The 22696-nt window shown below is 41.2% G+C and overlaps 1 long non-coding RNA gene across 4 annotated transcripts in view; it reads left to right on the top strand.

The window, feature by feature from the left end:
* LOC106970294 (uncharacterized) overlaps nt 1-22696 on the top strand; it is a 59344-nt gene that overhangs the window by 20780 nt on the left and 15868 nt on the right. For all 4 annotated transcript variants that reach the window (XR_003425007.2, XR_008290411.1, XR_008290409.1 and 1 more), the window contains one exon: nt 8595-8747. This is a non-coding gene — a long non-coding RNA (uncharacterized LOC106970294). The remainder of the gene's footprint in view (nt 1-8594; nt 8748-22696) is intronic.

Here is a 22696-nt window from a genome sequence, read left to right as displayed (position 1 = left end):
GAAGTAAAACCACCAGACCGGTTGGTGAGTGGCATTTGGGGGTGGAGATGTGCCAGAACGACAAAGTCAGAAGCCTTATGATGATGTGCTAATACGGCATGGAATGCATCCTTATTTTGTTTTTGTGCTCTCCTGCTCCCTGGTTTTTTCCTACTGCGGTCCTCTTTCCTGTCTTCCCATAATAAAGAAACATCATACAAATTAAAAAAAAAAAAAAAGAGCAAAAAGAGGCACCAGGTATAAAAATGTAAACTATTTGGCAACATGTAGCAAAATAAGAGACTTCTTGTACCTGAATTTGGGCTTTTTCTTGCCACTATGTGGAGGAGGCATCATAATTGGGAGGAAAGAGGGAGTATAAGGCAAAAGAGGAAGAAAAAATAAATAGAATTAAAATGTAGGAATTGATTTTTAGAAAAATAAATTAATGAGTAGCATAAGAAAGAGGTTTTTTATTTTTAATGCCTGTAATGAGTTTGGGCTGGAGGTGTAGGCAGCAGGTAGCAGAGAAACCAAGCCCTCTGTGCCTGTACAGGGTATGGATGGGGACAGGGACTGACCGATGGGGAAGAGGGAAATGTTTTGGAGACAGAGGAGAGCTGGTTTCCAGGCCCCACTTTGCCACCAATGAGCATTTGAGCACGGAGTTTACCCGCAAGGATTCCACGAGGTAGCTCTTGTGTTCGTGGGATCTATAAAGTTCCAGGGAGCTGAAGGGAGGGGTACAGTCCCCAGAGGAGCCCATCTCTCTGGCATGTGAGTTGCCGCTAATATCTCACAGGCCTCACCAGCTGGAGGGTAGCTAAAGGGAACCACCTTCTCCCAAAAGGATGTACATGCCCTTCTGCTTCTGTCCTCCCAAAGTGACTCCTATGAAAGCTGGAATGTGTCTGAGCTGGCCCGCCAGGAATTGCTGCATGGTGGAGTTTATTTCTGCATGAAACAAAACACCTATTTTTTCCCCCCTTCTGCCTGGGTCCATGATTTGGCTGTATTTAGCAGAAGAAAGGCAGGGAAAAGGCACACTTTGAAATTGTAGCAAGCATTTGAGCAGATTGAATTTAATTTTGGATACAAATGTCCAGGAAAAGTCTCCCTTGGCTCCCGCTCGTGGTTCACTGAGGCGTAAGGTGATGCTCCATTGAAAGGCCTGCTGATCTCAGCCAGTGCCAGCTGATAATGACAAAGTGCAGGAGGAGGGGGCGGTAGGCTGAGCCCAAGGAGGGATGCTCTTCCCCAGGATGCTTCCAAAGACTCTGCCCAGCTCCACCGTGCATGGTGGGACAGAGGGCAAGAACCTGAGAGCTGCTCAAGTCCCAGCTTGGCGATAAACATGCTGCATAGCCTTTTCCCACGGCTTAGGTTTGATTTTCCTGGTCCATGAAATAAAGGGACTGGAATAGATGAGCTATAAGGTCTTTTCTTCCTGATGTTTTAGGATTCTGACATTTGGAGCATCTATAGATGCTGGAAAGGAATGCCAGCCAAGTGTGTAGGTTAAAATTTGGCACAACTATTTGGGAGGGCATTAGCTTCCAAATGTTTTAAGGTACATGCCCTTGGCCAGGTGTCAATTCTTGGGGTGTATCCTGTGGAAATACTAGCATAAGTATGCAAGCATGGATGTTTATAACTGCAAAACATAAAAAACAACTTTTGTGTCCACTAGTAGGGAAGTGGCTAAGTAAATCTACGATACAACCACGATAAAGAATGCACGTCCATATGTACTAAAAAAGAAAAATATCCCAAATATAACTTTAAGTGAAAAAAATTAAATTGCTGAGTAAAAATTATATATAGTGTGATTACATTTTTCTGAAGTGAAATCCAGGTATGTGTAATGCATATTATATTTAGTTATATATTTATATGCATATGCCTAGAGAAAAAGTTTCACACCAAAAGTAATGTGGCTTCCTGTGGGGCTGCACAGTTCAGTATAGTAGCCACGTGTAACTACTAAGTTCAAAATGTAGCTGGTGTAACTAGGAACTGGATTTTAAAATTTTATTTAATTTTGGGATGCCTGGGTGGCTCAGTCAGTTAAGCTTCTGACTCTTGATTTTGGCTCAGGTCACGATCTCATGGTTCATGAGTTTGAACCCTGCATCGGGCTCTGCGCTGGCAGCATGGAGCCTGCTTGGGATTCTCTCTCCTCTCTCTCTGCCTCTCTCTCTCTCTCTCTCTCTCTCTCTCTCTCTCTCAAAAATAAATAAATAAACTTTAAAAATAAAGTTTAATTTAATTTTAACTACTTCATATTTAATTTAAAAACGGGTACTTCAACTGTATGTTTTGTGAAATCCAAACACAGATCAAGTATTTTCAATGAAAATTTAGCATCCAAATTGAGATGTAAGTGAAAAGTACACACCAGATTTAGAAGACTTAGTACCAAAAGTAGTAAATATCTCCATAATAATTGTATATTTTATGAATAATTTGTTAATGTTGATTATATGTTGAAGTAGTAATATTTGGGATACATTGCTTTAAATAAAATATATCATTGAAATTAATTACACCTGTTCCTTTTTACTTTTTTAATGTGGCTACTAGAAAACTTTAAATTACATATATGGCTCACATTATATTTCTACTGAGTACTGCTGCTTTGGGGAGTGGAATAGCACAGAAGCTAGACTAACTTTTTATTTATATACTTTCATATTGTTTCATATTGTTACAGTATTGTTACAGCTTTGCCATCACGTTATTATAAAGTGGAACTCTCATTGTGGTATCTCTGTGATTTTCCAGCATCTTCTGATTGCTTGACCCTTTTTTGGATGACTGCTATCCTCAGCAAGGATACCTCTGCCTGACAACCATCCCAGCTGTGTTGGAAAAGGGTTGTTTCTCAGAGAGTAGGAGTTAAGCCCAAGAGAGGGAAAAAAAAGAGAAATAATCCTTAAAGAAATCTCCCCTGTTCTCTCCTGCTCCCTCCTTCTCCTGTATCAAGATTCCCCAAAGCTTTAGGGGATCTTTAGTCCTGGGCTGAACTTCCTACCTCACTAAATGACAAGGCCAGGATGTTAATGTTCCCCACACAGACACGTCTGCATTATACATAAAGATGTCTGTGTTACACATAAACACATTATGGCTGTAACAATATCACTTTCAAAGGAGCACTAATCCGCTGAAGTCATCGAGTCAGAAAACATTTGTTTCTCCATGTCTTGTGTCTGAGCTGTGTGTGAGAGAGAATAGTAGGAAGGAGAGAAGGAGGAAGGATGGAGGGAAGGACAAAAAGCGATAGAGTGCACTTAATAAAACCCTTCTTTGCAGAGGCAGCTTTTCAAACTGTGCCTCTGGTTTCTTATTTGTTTGCTATGGTGTCACTTCCCTATACAATTTTCTGTTTAAAAACATTGATTATAATCTTTTCTTTTTTTTTAATCTTTATTTATTTTTGAGAGAGAGACAGAGCATGAGCAGGGGAGGAACAGAGAGAGGGAGACATAGAATCTGAAACAGGCTCCAGGCTCTGAGCTGTTAGCACAGAGCCCGACGTGAGGCTCGAACTCATGAACCATGAGATCATGACCTGAGCTGAAGTCGGCCCCTTAACCAACTGAGCCACCCAGGCGCCCCTGATTATAATCTTTTCTATACATACTGACAGATACACAGATGACCCTAGTCATAATTTTGGGTATGATGTTGGGTTTGAATGGATGTCATAGGGTGATGGTGGAGAAAAACCCAGCTGTGGTTCTCAAGGACCAGGAAATAGCTCCATGCTCCCCCAAAACCCCAATTACCCATATCTCCTTAGATCATGTCTCCCTAGATCATATTCACTTCTTTCTATTTGTCTTCCTTGCTAGGCACCTCTGTCCCCAGTACTTAGCACAGAGTCTTACAAAGAGTGGCTTTTAATAAAAGTTTGTTGGTTGAACGAATGGAAGAATGAATGAAGAAATAAACAGCCCTACCCGTCAAGGGTCAGTCTTATCTAAAACATTAATGAAATTAGAGTTTCATCTCAAAAATGGACTTTTAAAATTGTCCATCTTGTTTACACTGTGTTTATTAAATACCTATTATGGGCTAAAAGCTTGCTAAACAAAGCCATATTTTACCCACACACACACATACACACATACACACAAGGTCCCTGCCCTTACGAAGTTTGCAGTCTGGGGAGAGAGGGAAGGCAGAGGTCAGGCATAAATACACAAAATTAAAAATTACAAATGGTAATAAGTGTTCCCAAAGATATGATCAGGGATGATGACAGAGAATAAAGGAAGGGGCTATGCCAGTTTAGCCAAGCCAATTTTTCTCTTCTCTGAAAAAGTGACATTTAAGCCAAAGCACTGAGGATTGGGAGTCAACTATTGAATAAACAAGTTAGGGTTGGGAGGGGTACAGAAGACAGGAAGAGTCTTCCACCCACCCAGGAGCAACACTTGCTGCTTCTGTGACTTGCCATCCAAATGTGCTCTGTAATTCGAACGTGACTTGATTCATGTGGGTGTTAGGGCCCATACTAATTTGCATGCCTGGCTAGGTGTGGGAATCTGTTGGGACCCACATGCTCAGAGTGTAAAGAGGCTGATTTCCCTTATTAGAAGGGCCATGTGACTGTAAGGGGGGTGTTCTGGCAGTGGGCTGAGGAGTGGTTGGCATTAGGCTGGTAATTTCATTCCCTTGTTTTCAAGGTTGTCTCATATTTCTTTAACATTAGCTTCTGCTTTTCAGATCTCTCACTAATCAAGTTTTATTTTATTTATTTATTAAAAAATTTTTTAATGTTTATTTATTTTTGAGAGAGAGAGAGACAGAGCATGAGTGGGAGAGAGGGAGACACAGAATCTGAAGCAGGCTCCAGGCTCTGAGTTGTCAGCACAGAGCCTGATGCGGGGTTTGAACCCATGAGCTGTAAGATCATGACCTGAGCCAAAGTCAGACGCTTAACTGACCGAGCCTCCCAGGTGCTCCAAGTTTTATTTTAAATATGTATATTCCTGTTGTCAGTTGTTAAATTGGATTCATAAGAGAGAGAATTCTTACTTTTCACCTGATACTCCTTATCCCTTTTGACTACTTTAAGATATGAGTTTTTGTAACTTATAAAACTAGTAATACATACAATTGTAAGCTATATATACAGTTCTGTTTAACATGTAGCCCTATGACTATGGATGGGAACTAGTTTTCTTCTGATTATTAATGCAATATAAGCTCAATGAATTTAGATTTGGAAAACTCAGAAAAAAATAAAAAATAAAGTAAAATTCTCCATAACTTCATCATGTAAAGATTACCACTGATAATGTCTTGTTATATTCTTTCCCAATGCCTTTTTAGAAATAGGATCAAATTCTACTTGTTAATTTCTAAAGCTGGCTTTTAAAAACTCAATATATGTAGAAACCTTTCCATGACAATAAATGCTGAGCTTTTGTATGGATATATCGTAATTTAAGTTAATGGACATTTAGGTTGCAATTTTTACCACACAATTAACTTTTAATCTAAATTTTTATGAAATTTTATGTGTCTGTCACCATCCAGAGGTTTTGCCTGATTCCTCACTATTCAGCAAACAAAAGTGATTCTTACTTAGCAATCAAAAAATAGGATTTTCTTTGCAAGTACATAATTAAGTACTTCAGGTAAGTTCCAATGAGTGCAAACTAGATGTTTGAAAATCTAGATCAAATTCAGGACTGTTTCCTAACCAAATCAAATTCAGGACTGTTTCCTAACATCGCTAAGCAATTTAAACTGCAAGTTTCACCCTTTCAAAATTTCCTTCAAGTTTCCCTAAAAATGCCCTTTCTTAAAATATCAACTTCTCAGAAGGTTGGTGGTGAGGGGTAGGGAACCATGCCCCCTGAAGTATCTAATGCTTTAAGACTAGCTCATGTCTGTTGCTTGGAGGTGGTGGGGTGAGGCGGGGGGATGAGTACTCCCCCAGAGTCCATTGCTCTCATCACAGCTGTTACCCTGTGACCAACATGTCAGGCAGGTGAGGAGGGCAGGACAAGAGGCAAAGTTCCACATGCCTAGGAATCAGAAGTGTGTAGGTTGGAAGGATTCTAGTCGTTGGAAGCCCCCACATGGCAGGACTTGAAAAAGAGAACCTCAACCAGTCTCTCCAGCAAAACAGAGTATCAGCCAGGGCTGGGATCTTGCAAGATCTTCATGCAAGATCAGCCTGTCTCAAGCCAGGGAATACACAACGATCCGCCCCACCTTCAAACCTGATGTTCCCCTTAGTTACAATCCTGTGATTTCCAAAAGACTATTTTCTGTTTCTTTTCAGCTATAGCAACCTGCTCTCTTAAATAGCTTCTTTATCTAGTGGGGCAATTACAGTCTGTGACTAACAGCTGTGGTTCATAAACATGAGTTTCACTGTTTGGGTCAGTAGTTCTTAGCCTTTTCCGAACGGCAACTCCCCCAGCTGATCTTGGCATTAAGAGAAGCACCTCTCCCTCAGCACTCTGATGGGTACTCAATAGTGCAGTTTACTGGTGGAGGGTTCTGTTTTCCCATTATAAAGGAGGTGACATTTTTATTAAGTTGCAAGTCCTGGCATCTAATACCAAACATATTTCTGGATGTTGGTTTTATTAGTGGTTTTAACTTTCCCCATTGAGTTTTTCTTTGTATTCCAAATAGCCATGTCTTTCTTTTAGAAAAAAAGGTCCTTTCAAAAAGTAGTTCTTCACTGTAAAACTTGAAGGAGAAAATCTGCAAGATCTAAGGCTTGATGGTGAGTTCTTAGACCTGACACCAAAAGCACATTCCATAAAAGAAAATAAAAAGATAAATCACACTTCTAAAGAATTAAAAGCTTTTGCTGTGTGAAAGACTATGTAAAGAGGAGGAAAAGACAAGCTTCAGACTAGGAGAAAATATCATTTGCAAACCACACATCTGACTAAGGATTTGTATCAAGAATATATAAAGAACTCTCAAATTTCAACAGGAAAAACAAACAACCTAATTAGAAAATGGACAACAGAAGAGCCATAGCATCAAAGAGGGTATAAGGGCAGCAAATGAGCACATGAAAAGTTGTTCACCATCACTAGCCATTAACGAAATGCATTTGACCATGATGAGATACTCCTACACATCTATTAAGGTAGCTAAAGTAAAAAAAAAATAACGACAATGCCAATGCCAAATGCTGACAGGGAATCAGAGAAATTGGATCTCTCATACATGCCTGGTGGGAATGTAAAATGGTACATTGACTCTGGAGAATAGGTTGGCAGTTTCTTAAAAAAACTAAACATAGGGGCGCCTGGCTGGCTGAGTCAGTGGAGCATGTGACTCTTGATCTCGGGGTCATGAGTTTGAGCCCCACATTGGGTGTAGAGATTACTTATATAAATAAAAACTTAAAAAACCTAAACATAGACTTTCCATATGACCCAGCAAATTATCCCTGGGCAGTTACTGGAGAGAAATGAAAAAAACCTGAACACAAATATTCATAGCAGCTTTATTGGCGATAGCCAAAATGCGCAAAATGCTAAAACATCCATCAATAAATAAACTATGGTCCGCCATACCATGGAATCAAACTCCACAACAACAAAAAAGCCAACCATTGACATATGCAACAACCTGGAAGGACCTCGAGGGCATTATGCTGAGTGAAAAAAGCAAATCTCCAAAGGTCACATACTGTATGATTCCATTTATATCACATTTGTGAAATTATAGAGATGGAATTCTAGAGATGAGCAGGAGGTGGGAAGGAGGAAGCTTAGTGTGGCTATAAAGGGTAGTATAAGGGAGATCTTTGTAGTGGTGGAATGGTTCTGCATCTATATTGCAGTGGTGCTCACACAAATCAACACATGTAATAAAATCACACACACACACACACACACACACACACACACACACACACACTGTACCAATGTCGATTTCCTGGCTTTCATATTGTACTATAGTTAAATAAGATGTAACTACAGAGGGAAATGGGTAAGGGTATCCAGGACCATTCTGTGCTATCTTTGCAACTTTCTGACTCTGGAATTGTTTCAAAATAAAAATTTTTCTTTAAAGAAATTCATGCTTAGTGTAGAAAATTTAGAAGGTGTAGGAAAAAATATGAAGAATACGGTTTTAAAATTCATACCCTTTTGATATATGTATTTGTTTTAGAATGTTAGAGTTTATTGCTTAATTTTTGATTTGAGATAAAAGTCACTTAACATAAAATGTCATTTTAACTTTTTTAAGTGTACAATTCAATGGTGGTTTTGGTTTATTCACCATATTGTGCAACCATCACCATTGCACAATTCCAAACATTTCCATGAGCCAAAAGGAAACTCCATATCCATCAGGCCCTTTTCCCTCCCCTGCAATAACTAATCTACTTTCCACATCCCGTATGATTTTACATTTAAAAAGTGTGCCTATACGTGGAATCATACAACATATGGTCCTTTGTGACTGGCTTCTTTCACTGAGCATAATATTTTCAAGGTTTATCCATGTAGTAGCCTGTATAAGTACTCCATTGCCTTTTGTGGTTGAATGATATTCCACTGTATGGATATATTTAATTTTTATTTTTGATAACATTTTTCTTTGTTCCTTTACTTCAGGATCTGTTTTAGATAGTTTAGTGAACTCTCTCCAGCCTGGACTGCTGACCTGTGACCTCCCATTTTTCAAACCAAGGCTGACACATGTGGGCATCTGGAGCTTTGTTCCCTCACTTCTCAGCCTCACCTCCTAAAATAAAGATGCTCCATCAGGTAAGTTGTTAACTGGGACTCACAAGGTCCCAGTTGCAGGGGAGGATGTCCTTGTGGCCCATCAGAGATGATAAGTCAAGTCAAATGAATGGTGTCAGGGCGGGAGGGATGGGAGACAGCCAGCCTGTCTATGAACAGCAGAGCAACTTTAGTAGCTCCTGGTCACAGGCTTGACCCACCTCTCTAGAACAAGGAGCACTAAATATTTTTCCCAAAGCAATATTTTGCTAGCCTGTTTTGGAAAAACAAACGTGTTGCCAGAGTGTCCCAGCTCTCCACATTGTGCTCCTGAGTCTAGAGCTGTCTGTCCTACAGTGTTGCGGTCACCTGCTCTCTATTAAGCATTCTTTCCTTCTGTCACTGGTGTCAGAACTGGGCTGAGTTGACTGTGCCCATAGTACACTGGTGTCTTAATGAATGTGAAGCCTATTTACTGAGCCCTTTCAATGCGTAGGCCCTGGACTGAGCCCCTTTTTAAAATTTTTTCAATGTTTATTATTTTTGAAAGACCGAGCATGAGTGGGGGAGGGGCAGAGAGAGAGGGAGACACAAAATCCAAAGCAGGCTCCAGGCTCTGAGCTGTCAGCACAGAGCCCAACATGGGGCTCGAACTCACAAACAATGAGATCATGACCTGAGCCAAAGTTGGATGCTTCACCAACTGAGCCACCCAGATGCCCCTGAACTGAGCTGTTTACATTTATCATCTTGGTTTAGTCTCACAGCAATTCCATCAACCAGGAGCTGTTCTTATTCCTATGGTAAGATTCAGAGACAGGGGCTTAAAGAGTTTTAGGGTCCAGTCCAAGATCATCTCACCACTGAGTGGCTTGGCTAGGATGCAACAGTGACCTATTAATCATCCAAGTGTGCTGAGAGCATAGATCCTGGAGCCAGTTCAAATCCTTGCTCCCTGTTCATTAGCTATTTGGATTTGCCTCCATTTCCCTATCTGTAAAATGGGACTAATAATAATACCTACCTCATAGCATTGTAAAAATTAACTGCATGTATCTGTGTACAGTCTGAGAGCTATGTGCCATGTGAGTGATCACTGTTGTCATAGTTGTTGTTAATATTACAGTGACTCTTAAAAATAGGAGAATGAGGCAGGAAACAAACAGATGACCCAAATAGACACCATTTCGTGTTGCTTCATGAGATTTCTCCTGGCCAAGTAACACAAGATGTGCTGCCTCCAGACTGCTGCTCCCAAACCCAGGGGCTTTCAGCAACCAGCAAAGTGAAGCCAGCCATTTGCAAAGCCAAATTCTTTAGGTCAGTGATGAGTCTATTAACAGGAAAGGGGACTAAGTGGGGATAACTCTTTCTCATGAGAGCCAGCAATGGATTTCCTTTGAAAAAGTATATTATGTGGCCACCCAGAACCTTGCCTTTTGTATATATTTGCTTAGGAGCATCCAGTGCTCATATTTTGTGTATCTCTATTATCACAACACACCATGGATTATCAGTGCTACAGGAAATACAGCCATTAGTGCCTTTAAATCTAACCAGATTAGAGAACCAATTCCAGAAACTCTACAACCAAAACAGAAAACTCATCTTTAAGATTTGGTTCTTCTAGAGGCACCTGGGTGGCTTAGTTGGTTAAGCATCTGACTCTTAATTTCAGCTTGGGTCATGATCTCACAGTTCGTGAGTTCGAGCCTCACATTGGGCTGTGTGCTGACAATGCAGAGGCTGCTTGGGATTCTCTCTCCCTCTCTCCTTCTCTCTGCCCCTCCCCGACTTGTGTGCTCTCTCTCCTCTCTCTCTCTCTCTCTCTCTCTCCCCCTCTCTTTCTCAAAATAAATAAGTAAATAATTTTTTAAAAGATTTTTAAATCTAGATAGAGCAGCTCTAGATATCTATAGGTTCAAAAGGATAACATGAGACATTACCTGCCTCACAGTGGGTTAGTTGCAAAGATTAAGAGCCCTGGTGTTGGTTGAGCCTTTCCTAACTCCTCTAAATTGGCGGTTATCAAGCAAATGATCGTTTCAGTCAGGGCCCAAATTGGGTTCAATCTGAAATGCCGTCAACGGCCCTGTGAAGGACTTCTTTTTGAGAGGCCCTAACTTGGCTGAAGGAAGATAGAGCAGGCTTAGCTGAACCAGATGGGCCTCACTGAACTCAGGGAGCTACAAAGAAAGGACTTCTCGGGCAAGCTTCAGACTAGGGTCTTACATACAGTAAGAATGTCCTGCTGACATAGGGCCATGTGCCATCTTTATAGCACTGAGTCCCTCCCTGCACAAACTCCAGGCTCTCATGGCCTTCAGGAAGGACAGGGTTTACAGCTGATCTCGTTTAGGAAAGAGAGGCTCTTACCAGAATCCCTGAGTACAAGCAATGCCTGGTTTTTGTGGGAGGAGAGAGGCAAATATACACTTAGGACTGGTGTCCAAGAGAAGTGCTCTTAGAATTCTCAGGATCTTTTTTTTTTTTCATCTCTATTAAGAACGATATGTCTTTAAGATTTTGGAAACTTGTCTTTATGTGGTTCTTATCCGTATTCCCATTCCATGTACTAGTAGAAGATACTAATTGAACTCTTTTATCTTATGATGAAGAAGCTGAGGCCCAGTGTCAGACAGCCATACAGTAATGAAGGCCCAGAACCCAAGACTGCTGACCTCAGTCCAGTTTTCAACCCTCAGAGTCACACTGCTGAAAGATGATTCTAAAAAGTCCTTCTACGTAGTTTGTTCCTCCTCTTTGCCAAGGCTGGTGGGTGCCCTCCTGGCAGATAATTTTATCCACACACTGTTCAGAGTGCTCTGTAGCATGTTCCACCACAAACTAGAGCTTCTGCCCAGATGGGGAGGGAGTAACTCAAGGTCGGTATGAGAACCGAAGTGATTAAAAGCCTCAACAGAGCAATCCTGCTGATTCAGAATGACTAGAGAATGGTCTTTCTGATTATCTAATGTTTCCACTCATGTTTGTTCAATGAATGAATATATGGGATGTTGAAATATAAAACCAGCAATGCTACTGAATTTAATTCGATCTTTCTTCCCTTCGTGTGTCAAGGTCATCATGACGAGTATGGGTTTACTGTTCTGGAGAATTCAACCGATAGAGAACAGGGTTGCCCATTTTAGGTAATTTTAGGTAATTTGCTGACCCTGTTGTAGAAGGTGAGGGTGACCAAGCTTGTTCTTCTCTCTCTCTTTTAAAAAGTGAATCCTTGGGGGGTGCCTGGGTGGCTCAGTCAGTTAAGCCTCCGACTTCGACTCGGGTCATGATCTCACGGTTTGTGAGTTCGAGCCCCGCATCCGGCTCTGTGTTGACAGCTCAGAGCCTGGAGGCTGCTTCGGATTCTGTGTCTCCTCTTCTCACTGCCCCTCCCCCACTTGTGCTCTGTCTCCCTCTGTCTCTCAGTAATAAATAAACGTTAAAAATTTTTTTTTTTTAAAAAGTGAATTCTCAGACTAACTAACTTGGATGTAAATTAAAAATAAAACAAACAAAAAAGACATAGAGGTCTTAAAAGAAAAATATGTAAATAAGTAAATAAAATAAAATACCCCCAAAGATTCAAAAAAAAAAGTGAATCCTTGGAGCACCAGGGTGGCTCAGTTGGTTAAGCGCCCAACTCTTGATTTCAACTCAGGTCATGCTCTCATGGTTCATGGGATTGAGCCTCAAGTTGGGCACTGTGCTGACAGTGAGAATCCTGCTTAGGATTCTCTCTCTCCCTTTCTCTCTGCCCCTCCCTTGATCACACTCTCGTGCTCTCTCTCTCTCTCTCTTAAAAAAGTGAATCCTCATATCAGTCCACTTATCTTCCACTTATCCTTTTCTTCATAATAACATCTTAAGGAATGTACACACACACACACACACACACACACACACACGCCTAGTATCTGAGCCTTTAGTTGATTGGACCATAGTTAGCCAGTTGTTAGGACCATCACACAGAGGATTATGTCTTAAACTTTCCCCCTGAATTCTCTATTAACAAGACGGGAGACATGCCATGGGCCATGCGATTCTTTTTACTCCCTTTAGGAACATGAACCTTGAAGCCAAGAGGCAGAAACCAGCCCACTGACACAACTGATGACTACACACAGAGCCACTTGGTGATGGCTTCAAGAAAATGATGTCAATTTTTAAAAATAATTTTTTAAAATTCCAATGACCAGTTAGTTACAGCTTTAATTTTTACATGTTTTTTTGAGCAGGCAATGAATTAAGCACAAGGAAGAGTAAGCAAAGAAATATGTTCAGTAAATTAAATGATAGAGGCTTTTACTGACACCATTCTTTTAACTTACTGCTTTTCAACTTAAGGTAAATGTTTTAAACTTTTTAAAATAATTTTTACACAAATCGAGATTTTGTCTACGTTCAGGTAGATTCTCCTGGCTTATGTCCAAAAGACTTGGTCCTTTTGAAAGTAGGATTCTTTGCTTTTCTTCAAGTACTTATTAGCATCTTTTGCTTGTCAGGAATTATGGCAAGTATCGAGGCTGCAAAGGAGTAAGACACAGCCCCTGTCCTATGGGGACTGACATGGAAACTAAATGCTCAAATTAGGGGTGCCCGGGTGGCTCCATTGGTTAAGCGTCTGACTTTGGCTCAGGTCATGATCTTAAGGTTTGTGGGTTCGAGCCTCACGTTGGGCTGTGCTTTGACAGCAAGGAGACTGCTTAGGATTCTCTCTCTCTCTCTCTCTCTCTCTCTCTCCCTCCCTCCCTCCCTGTCCCTCCCCTGTTCACACACTTGTTCTCTCTCTCAAAATAAATAAACAAACTTAAAAAAAAACACGACAGGAGAAAGTAGCATCGTTCTCTACATGAACGTTGGGCTCTGTGCTGACAACCTGGAGCCTGCTTCACATTCTGTGTCTCCCTCTTTCTCGGCCCCTCCTCCACTCACACTCTGCCTCTCTCTCTCTCTCTCTCTCTCTCTCTCTCTCTCTCTCTCTCTCTCAAAAATAGATAAACATTAAAAAAAATTAAATGCTGAAACATTTTCTCACTGTCACATCATTTTCCTTCTTCGTCTTCAATCTACGCTTTATAATCTTCCTTACATGTCCTACGGTTTCTCTACAGGGTTTACACAGGGTTTACACTTTCTCTACTTGGTTCTCTTTGGGATGCACATGTCATTCAATTTGACCAACTTTGGTTAATCAATTTAACCAAAAATGCTGCTGTGCATTTTTTTCTTTCTTTAACTTTTTTTTTCCTCCTGGAGTCTTCCTTTGGCCCTAGCTAGCAATCTGAAATATTGAGGAGCTAAACTGAGAAGGGTCTGCTTGTCACAGGTGTCCCACACAGGTCTCACTGGTAAGGGTTTTATTATATCTTTCTTTCCCAAGTTTGTTCTAGGCTACTTATCCCTAAATTGTCTTCTTTCATATTAATGAACCATCATTCTTATCCACAAAGCATTATTCATAATAGTTAAGAAAAAAAAAAAACCCAGAAGTAACCTGTATCTTCATCTGTAGGGAGGTAGTTAAATAAACTATGGCATATCCATGCAATAGAGCCCACTTCATGCTTTAAAAAGAATGAGAGGTCCCTAAAACTGTGGAACACGTAAAAAGCAGAGGTTAAAATGGTGGCTGTTGGAGGCTGGGGCTTGGAGGAAAGGGGGAGATGTTGGTCAAAGTGTACATAGGTTTATGTGGGATGAGTGAGTTCTGGAGATCTAATGGACAGCATGTTGACTATAGTTAATACTGTATTGCATCTTGAAATTGGTAAGAGTGGATGTCACCACGTGCAAAAAATGGTAACCATATGAGATGATTGATATGTTAATCAGCTTGATTGTGGTCATCATTTCACAATGTACACATAAACCAAAGCAACATGTTGAACACCTCACGTATATGCGATTTTTATTTGTCAAGCATAGCTCAATAAAGCTGGGTGGAGGGGGAAATGAGAGGTCTGTATGACCAGGTATCTGTGATACATTGTAACATTTTTAAAAAGCAAGTTATAGAACAATATGGGTTGTATGACCCATTTAAAAATACATATGTGAAACTGTATAAAGTGTATCTGAATGCCCGCATATGTACACACACACACACACACACACACACACACACACACAGTATTTGAATGAGAAAATTCTAGGAGATAAACAGATGTAACAGTGGGGAGTCTAGCAAGCGAAGTAGGTGAGGAACAGATGAAGGAGGGATGCACTTTTTAATAATGCACTTTTGTATTCATTCTTTTAACAATGAATAGATATAGTTGTTATAAGTAAATAAATAAAAAGAAGAATATAGCATTTTCCTAGGTATTTCAAAAATATGTATTCTTCTAGGCTTGCACAGCTGGTTTAGTTTTCATTTACTTTGATCATACACTTACCTCCTCTCTTATAGCCGGAGGGCATTAAGGCTCCCAGACTGACAACTGTGTCCCCACCTTCCCCTCTGCTGCCTCTCCGGATTCCCCATCCCTCGGGATAATGCAGAATATTATTTCGTTCGGACTCATTGTCTGAACTGTACATTGTTCCTGGAAATCTTGGTCACGTGATAGATGGACTTGTCCTGGAAAATCTATCCTCCAGTCCCTGAAAGGAAGCCAGAGTGGTATTGTTCTCATCTCACAGATCAAGAAACTGAGGCACAGAAAGTTGATGGGGGCTACGGGCTACCTAGGCCACATGAGAAGTTAAAAGTAATGGGATGTTGTGGAAAAGGTGTTGGGTTCAAAGCCTGGAGTCCCAAGTTAAAGTTCTTGACATACTACATTTTATTTAAGCAAAATTTTGACTCCCTAAGCCCCAGTTTTCTTGTTGGTGAAATGATTATAATACCTGCCTCCCAGAGTAGTATGATTACATGAGAGTATTTAATTTTTTTTTTTTTTTGCATATGGTAAAGCACCGTATGTATCATAGAAGGACCAGCCACAGGAAATTAGTTATGAGTAAGTCAGACCACTGTAGTTGCATATACAACTTTTTGTTTGTTTGATTTTCTTACACTTGAAACACAAATTTAAAAATGTCTTTCAAGAATCTTAGAAATCTTGTTCCTTTAAACTCAAGCTTTATTTTTTCCCCACCCCAAATATTTCTCCTCATGCCTTTTAAAAGAGGCACAAAAGTATCAGTTCCACAAGGAAGGCAACAATGCTCTGCTAGAATGCCATACCAAATTGGATAGAAGTCTAAAAGCAGATTAAAGTTGTTTCAAATGCTTCAAAGAGGAGGAAAAATCTAATCCCCCAAGCCTTCTTTAAATCCATATTCCTTAATATCAGAAAATTTCCCAAGTCTTTTAAAAGGCCCAAATATCATTTTACAGTTTGGAGTAGTAATGGAAAACACTTCCCCATTTTTAAGAACATTCTTCCTTCCCTAAAAAAGGGCTCAGTAAAGCTGGGTCCCCCTTGTGAAGGAACTGGGCCCAAGCGGATGACGAGTTGCCTGCCTTAGCAGGGAGTGGGGCAGCCATCCCCAGGGCCCTGAGCCTGGAGCTGAGGGCTAATTACTACCTGGAGAATTCCTTCAAGAAGCAGTGTCAGGCATTTCCCTGTTATTTCTGGGCGAGATCTGCGTGTCTGTCATTGTGTGGAAGAACGCCCAGTCCCTCCACTATGTAACACTGAAGGAAAGAAAGTTTCCAAATGAGAAGAAAAACAAGGCTTGTTAAGACAGAAGCAAGTAGGACCATTGTCACTGCTTTAGAAAACTTCTTAAGCTGTCTTCACCTGCCCAGAGAGGCCAACTCTTTTCCTGAAACACTTTTCCACCAGGAAAAGAATCATCTTCCCTTGCTGACCTATGGAAACAATTCTAAGAGCCCCAATTATAACAATGAATATTGATTGAGATTAACCAGGTATCAAACACTTTGCCAAAGGTTTTACATGTTGTATCTCATTCAATCCACTCAATAGCCTTGAGACAGGTAACGATTATTAGCCCCATTCTACAGATGACAAAGTTGAGGTCTAAAAGGCTAATGCAGCAGCCAAGTGACAAATAGCTACTTAAGTGATTGAGCAGGTGCACAAGCCTAGATCTTTCTGACTCTGAAGTCTATGCTAAAACAACAATGCACTGCCTAAATACAGCTCCCAGGCAAGTATGGAGAGGGCCCATATCGAACACTTCTATTCTACGTTCTAGCTGAAATTTTACTACAATTAACAATAGCAGCCTGTGTCCCTGGTAAGCGTGCTGAGTGATTTACATGCCTGGTCTCATTTAATGCTTTCCAGCAGGTTTAAGTGGAATAAATAGGCTACGCTGACGCTAGAAATACTTTCTGCCTCTTCTTAAGAATTTTCTTTTCTCCTTTTCTCCTGTCTTTTTCCCTCTCTCTCTCTTCATCTCTGAGATGTCGAGTGCATTCTGGTTGCATTTTGACCTTGCCTCCAGCCTGGCCTAAATTGCAAACCTTGTCATGAAGAAGATAGTGAAGGGAAACATCTTTTCAGGTATCTTCTACTTTAGTAGAAGAAGTGTGGGGGGGGAGCGTGGGGGTGGGGGTGGGGGTTACAAGTGTCCCTCTCTGCTCTCCGTCTTCAGGACACCTCCCTGTGGACGGTGCCAGAACGGTGACCTCAGACCACAGCCTGAACGCTGATTACAAGTAATCCAGCTCCCGAGGTGATAGAGTGTCCTTTCTTAAAAAAGGAGATAAAAATAGCTAAGAAACAACACTTTCCTTAGTTCTCTGAAAGGTTGGCATCCTTCCAGGATAGACTTATGTACTTTTTGTACTTGGAGGAAAAAAAGAGATGGGATTTGATCCAAGAATGGTCCTACAAACGAGAGAAATATGGAGCGAGCAGCTGGAGCTGGGCAGCCAAGTGGTACCACCAGCTGCAGGCCCATTAATTAACATTCCCTGGTATGTAGCATCTCCAGTGACCTTGATCCTTGTTGAATTCACAGAGATAATTTTTACAGAGCCTCTACTTTTCTCGCTGCAGTGTATTTATCCAAGGAGTACCTTGCATATTTCCCCCCATATCTCCCAGCAGTAAATTTATTCTAATTGCAAAGAGATATAGCAAAAGCCTGATTGAACCCTTGGCAGTTTGTAGAGATTTATTTCTGAGGCTTAAGGGGGGTTTTTAGAGTGTGTGACTAGAGCAGGATTGAGGGGAGCTAGGGAAAGGAGCCCAAGAGAAAATGTAGATTTAATGGATCTATAAAATGACCCCTCTAGATAAATGCTTGTTCCAAAGATGCTTAAACAGCCTGACCCAAACCGGGGTCTGTGACAGCCAGTCTGACATGAGGTGTCTGAAGCATCGCATATTTCTCTATGGGTTTTCAGGTTTCCATATGAAATTTGTTATTCCCCAGGAAGAGGTGGGAGAGGGGTGAATCTGTTTTCCAGAGGGAAGAAGTATATTTAACTAAAAATTTCCAAGTACTAAAGACTATGAAAAGAGGCAAAAATAAACTTAGAGCACCTGCCCTTAAAATCGCTCTGCTTGTGTCTGTCTAAGCTGCATTCCGAATTTTAAACGTAGGATCCTAGAAGGCAAATCACGAGAGCCTAGCAGGGGTTCTGTACTAGAAAGGACAGCCTTCGGAAACTTCCAGCCCGTAATGAGACGGGCGGACACTCTATCCTCTAATGGGGCCTTATGCTCACAATAGACTTTGCATGCACACACTACTGAACTTTTCCACGAAACCCTTCTAGGCTTTTGATCCCACGGGTGGCATTCATCTTTTTTTGCAGCTGCTTTGCAAGTTTTGCTGAGGATGAATTTTAGGACTTTCAACTGTTAGATTTGTTATATTATAAATCTACTCACTGTACTAAAATGGAGACATTTGTTCTGGAGGAAGAGGCAAGACAGGAAAGGGTACAAAGTAGACACTAATGAGGAAGAAGGCTGGAAAGTCGGTGACTGGACACTTTAGCCAGAGTCTAAATGAGGAGTGGGTCAGAGGTTTGTGATGTCCCCTGCATGTTTGCTTTTTTTTCTTTTTTTCCTTCAGGAATTGGCATAAGGAGACCTTGGGAACATCTTTTTTAAGTTTCTGATTGTCAAGTTTAACATACAGGGGAAAAAAGCCATTTAACAAGTTGTTTTAAAGTTAATACCCAGAAGCACCTGGGTGGCCCAGTCAGTTAAGGGTCCAACTTTGACTCAGGTCATGATCTCATGGTTCATGGGTTCAAGCCCTGATTCGGGCTCTGTGCTGATAGCTCAGAGCCTAGAGCCTGCTTCGGATTCTGTGTCTCCCTCTCTATCTGCCCCTCCCCCGCTCACACTCTGTCTCTCTCTCTCTCTCTCTCTCTCTCTCTCTCAAAAATAAATAAACACTAAAAATTAAAAAAAATAAAGTTAACACCCAAGTCAAGATATATATACTACTGCTAACTTTCCCCCATAACCCTTCTCATGCTCTTAGAGATAACCACTATTGTGGCACTCATGGGGACCACTTCTTTGCTTTTTTAAGCAAAACACCAAGTGTGCATCTATATAGAATATAGTTTACTTTTATATCTTGGAAATTTATATAAATGTATTGTTAATTAATGTATTGTTCTTTTGTATCTGGCTTCTTTTGCTCCATTATGTTTGTAAGAGTACCTTGTGTTGTATGGAGCTCTAGTCCATATTCATCATGGCATGATCATTGTGACAGAATATTTTTTATTTACTGAACTGTTACATGTATTGCTGATGGACAATGGGGTTATTTCCACTCTGGGGACATTGCTAACAAAGCTTCTGGGAGGATTCATGTGCGTGTTTTCAGGCACACTTGAGAATTTGCTCGGCCTGCCTGGCTAATGTCAAAACAATCCAAGCTTGAATCGAGATTAGTCCTAGGTTTAATGGCAAAATGGACAGAATTTGTCATTTGTTCATTCATTCCATAAGCATGAACTAAAAACTTCTATTGATGGAATAGCAAATAGATGACACAGGCTATCTCTCCTCCCTTCTGTGCTCAGAGCAGACGTTACTAGTTCACCGGGGTGTTCTTTCCTATTGAGTCTGAAGTGGCTTCAGAATCATTTGCAACGTGGTCCTCAAGGCAGCCACTGTTAAGGATCAGAGATGGGGGTGTGATGGTTAATTTTTTGTCTCAACCCAGCTATGTGGTCAAACATTATTCCAGATGTTTCTGTGAAGGTTTTTTTTTTTTTTTTGGTTGAGATTATCTTTTTAGTTGAGATTTACTCAGTCGGTAGACTTTGTTTAGTCTTTTTATTCAGTAGACTTTGAGTGAAGTAGATTACCCTCCATAATGTAGGTGGTCCTCATCCAATCAGTTGAAGGCCTTATAGAAAGAAGACTGATTTCTCCTGAGAAAGAAGGAATTCTGCCAGAAGGCTGCCTTTGGATTCAAACTGCTCCTCTTCCCTGGGTCTCCCACCAATGGGTTACCCCTGCAGATTTTGGACTTGTTATTCTCTGCAATCAAGTGAGCCAATTCCTTAAAAATATAAAAATCTCTCTCCGTCTCCCTCTCTCTCTGTCTCTCCCTCCCTCCCTCCTATTGGTTCTGTTTCTCTGAAGAACCCTGACTAATACAGGTGGCATGATATTGACATAGGATGGTCTGATGGGAAAGGAACAGAAAGCCTCTCAAACTAATTTAAGTAAAAGGGATTTATTGTTGATAGAATAGAAACCCTTAGAATTAAGCATCAGGGAATACTTTTAATATTTAGGATTATCCTCCTCAATATCAAATAATTATTGCACTATTTTTATCTGAAGATATTTTCCAAAATAAAAATGTGAGTGTAGGGGCACCTGACTGGCTCAGTCAGTAAAACATGTAACTCTTGATCTCAGGGTCATGAGATCAAGCCCCACATTGGGTGCAGAGATTACTTAAATAAATAAAACTTTTTTTTAAAAAAACATGGCGAGTGTATATACAGTTTCTCCCCAGTCTCTGAATGTCATCAGATGCTCTCAGCCAATGAGATCTAGAGTAAAGAAACCATTCTGACTTTTCTCAGCCAGTGAGCATTAATTAGTACTGTGGCTGCTTCCAGCCAATAAGCTGAACTCTTTACTACACTACCAGAGTTAGATGTGTCTTGTGATGTATACTGTTTTTTCTGCCCTGGCCTCCCTTTGTGCCATCACTTTTGTATTCTGGCAAACAAATTTGACCCAGGATGGCTGACTCAAAGGGTCTAGGTAATAATACGGGACCTACTGCAAAGGAATAAAAAGGAGAGTGTTGTGTTAGATGTTAGAATACAGGTTTTCCAGAGGCTGTAGACCCCCAAGTCATTGGATAAAGAAGCAGAGAGTTTAGCTCAGCAGATAAATAGGGATATAGATAGGAGTACTTTGACTCATGACAGGTCAGCGAAGCTCAGAAGGATGGACCAACAAATACACAAATAGGAGCGGGGAGAAATTATGGAAGAGAGGATGATGGAAGACTGATGGCCAGCTGCAAAGCCTGTGTCATATCTCTATGGGGACTGTGCCACGTGGGCCTCTTCAGGCTGCTGCTAAATAGAAAGGGCCAGACCTCTGCTCTGTGTCTGTGACTGTGCTGTCTGTGCTCTCTGCTTCTCCTCCTTCTCTGCCAGCTTCCCTACCATTCTCCTCTCTGGGGATCAGCCCCCTCTGTAAAGCTCTTGGCTCCCACTGCTCCATCACTTACGCTTCGTTTGGCTTTGGGTGACTGTAGCAGGTGTTGTTGATGTACTGCCCAGGTTCTCTGGCCCATCCTGGCCCTGTTCACCTGCAATAGTGGTAGACCATCTTTCATGGACTGGCAACTCCCCGCCTCAAGCATCAACATCTCTATGCTCCTCAAAGAGTTGTTTTCTTGTACCAGGAAGCTTGCTGGGCTGCAGGAATGTGCAACCCCAAACAGTAGACATCAGGAGTCACTGCAGAAATGCCCCAGCCTTCTGGTTCTTCAGTGGGGCAGTTCTGAGGTATGTCCCTCACAGTTTCTCAGGGCATCTCAAGCAGGATTAAACCACAATTTCCCATGGTCACAACCTGCTTGTTAATACACCTTATACGGGCTTTTCTCCCTTCTCTGCCTCACTTTCCCCGCCCTCATTTGTACTTCCTTTAATAACCTCCCAGATAAACTTCCTGCACCAAAGTTCTTGTGTCAAGGTTGAATTTTGGAGGTCAGAGTTTTATGAGACCTTCCAGTGCCAAACTTTCTGACTCCTAGCCCTAACTCTTATTTTGTTGTTGTTGTTGTTGTTGTTGTTTGTTTTTTTAAAGCAAGCTTCATGCCCAGCATGGAGCCAAACACAGGACTTGATTAATTACCTTGAGGGCAAGACCTGAACTGCGATCAAGAGTTGGACACTTAGGGGTGTCTGGGGAGCTCAGTCAGTTGTGGGTCCAACTCTTGATTTTGGCTCAGGTCATGGTATCTCAGTTCTTGGAATCTAGCCCCTCGTCAGGCTCTGCACTGGCAGTATGGAGCCTGTTGGAGATTCTCTCTCTCCCTCTCTCTCTGCCCCTCCCCCACTCTCTCCCTTCCTCAAAATAATAAATAAACTTAAAAGAAAAGTCAGATGCTTAGCTAACTGAGCCACCCAGGCACCCCTCTTATACTCTTTAGTTCAAAATTTTGTAAGCAAATCTGACTTGTCCAGATCAAGGGTGACACATGTGTTCCTGGTTCGCTTAGGTATGGGGTAGGTGGGGAGGCAGTGAGCTTAGTGTTATTTAGGACATGAATGACATTTCTTGCACATCTGACTTATCCATGCCGCGTGTTGTGCTGGACAATGGGACACAGAGAACAAAACCCAATCTCTGTCCTTAAAGAGTCCTAGTTGGGAAGTAGACTTATAAATAATACTTATATCACCAAATGGTAAGTTCTATAACAGTGGGGGGGGGGGAGAAGTAACAAGTATTATAGAAGTAAAATAATTACGGGTTGGGGCATTGAAGGATGGGTTGAAGGTCACTAGGAGAAAGGGTTTAGAGAGGATTTTCCAGGTAGAGGGCAAG

Source organism: Acinonyx jubatus, chromosome D1 (genome assembly GCF_027475565.1).
Source record: "Acinonyx jubatus isolate Ajub_Pintada_27869175 chromosome D1, VMU_Ajub_asm_v1.0, whole genome shotgun sequence".
NCBI lineage: Eukaryota > Metazoa > Chordata > Mammalia > Carnivora > Felidae > Acinonyx > Acinonyx jubatus.
This window is presented reverse-complemented; position numbering and strand designations above follow the sequence as displayed.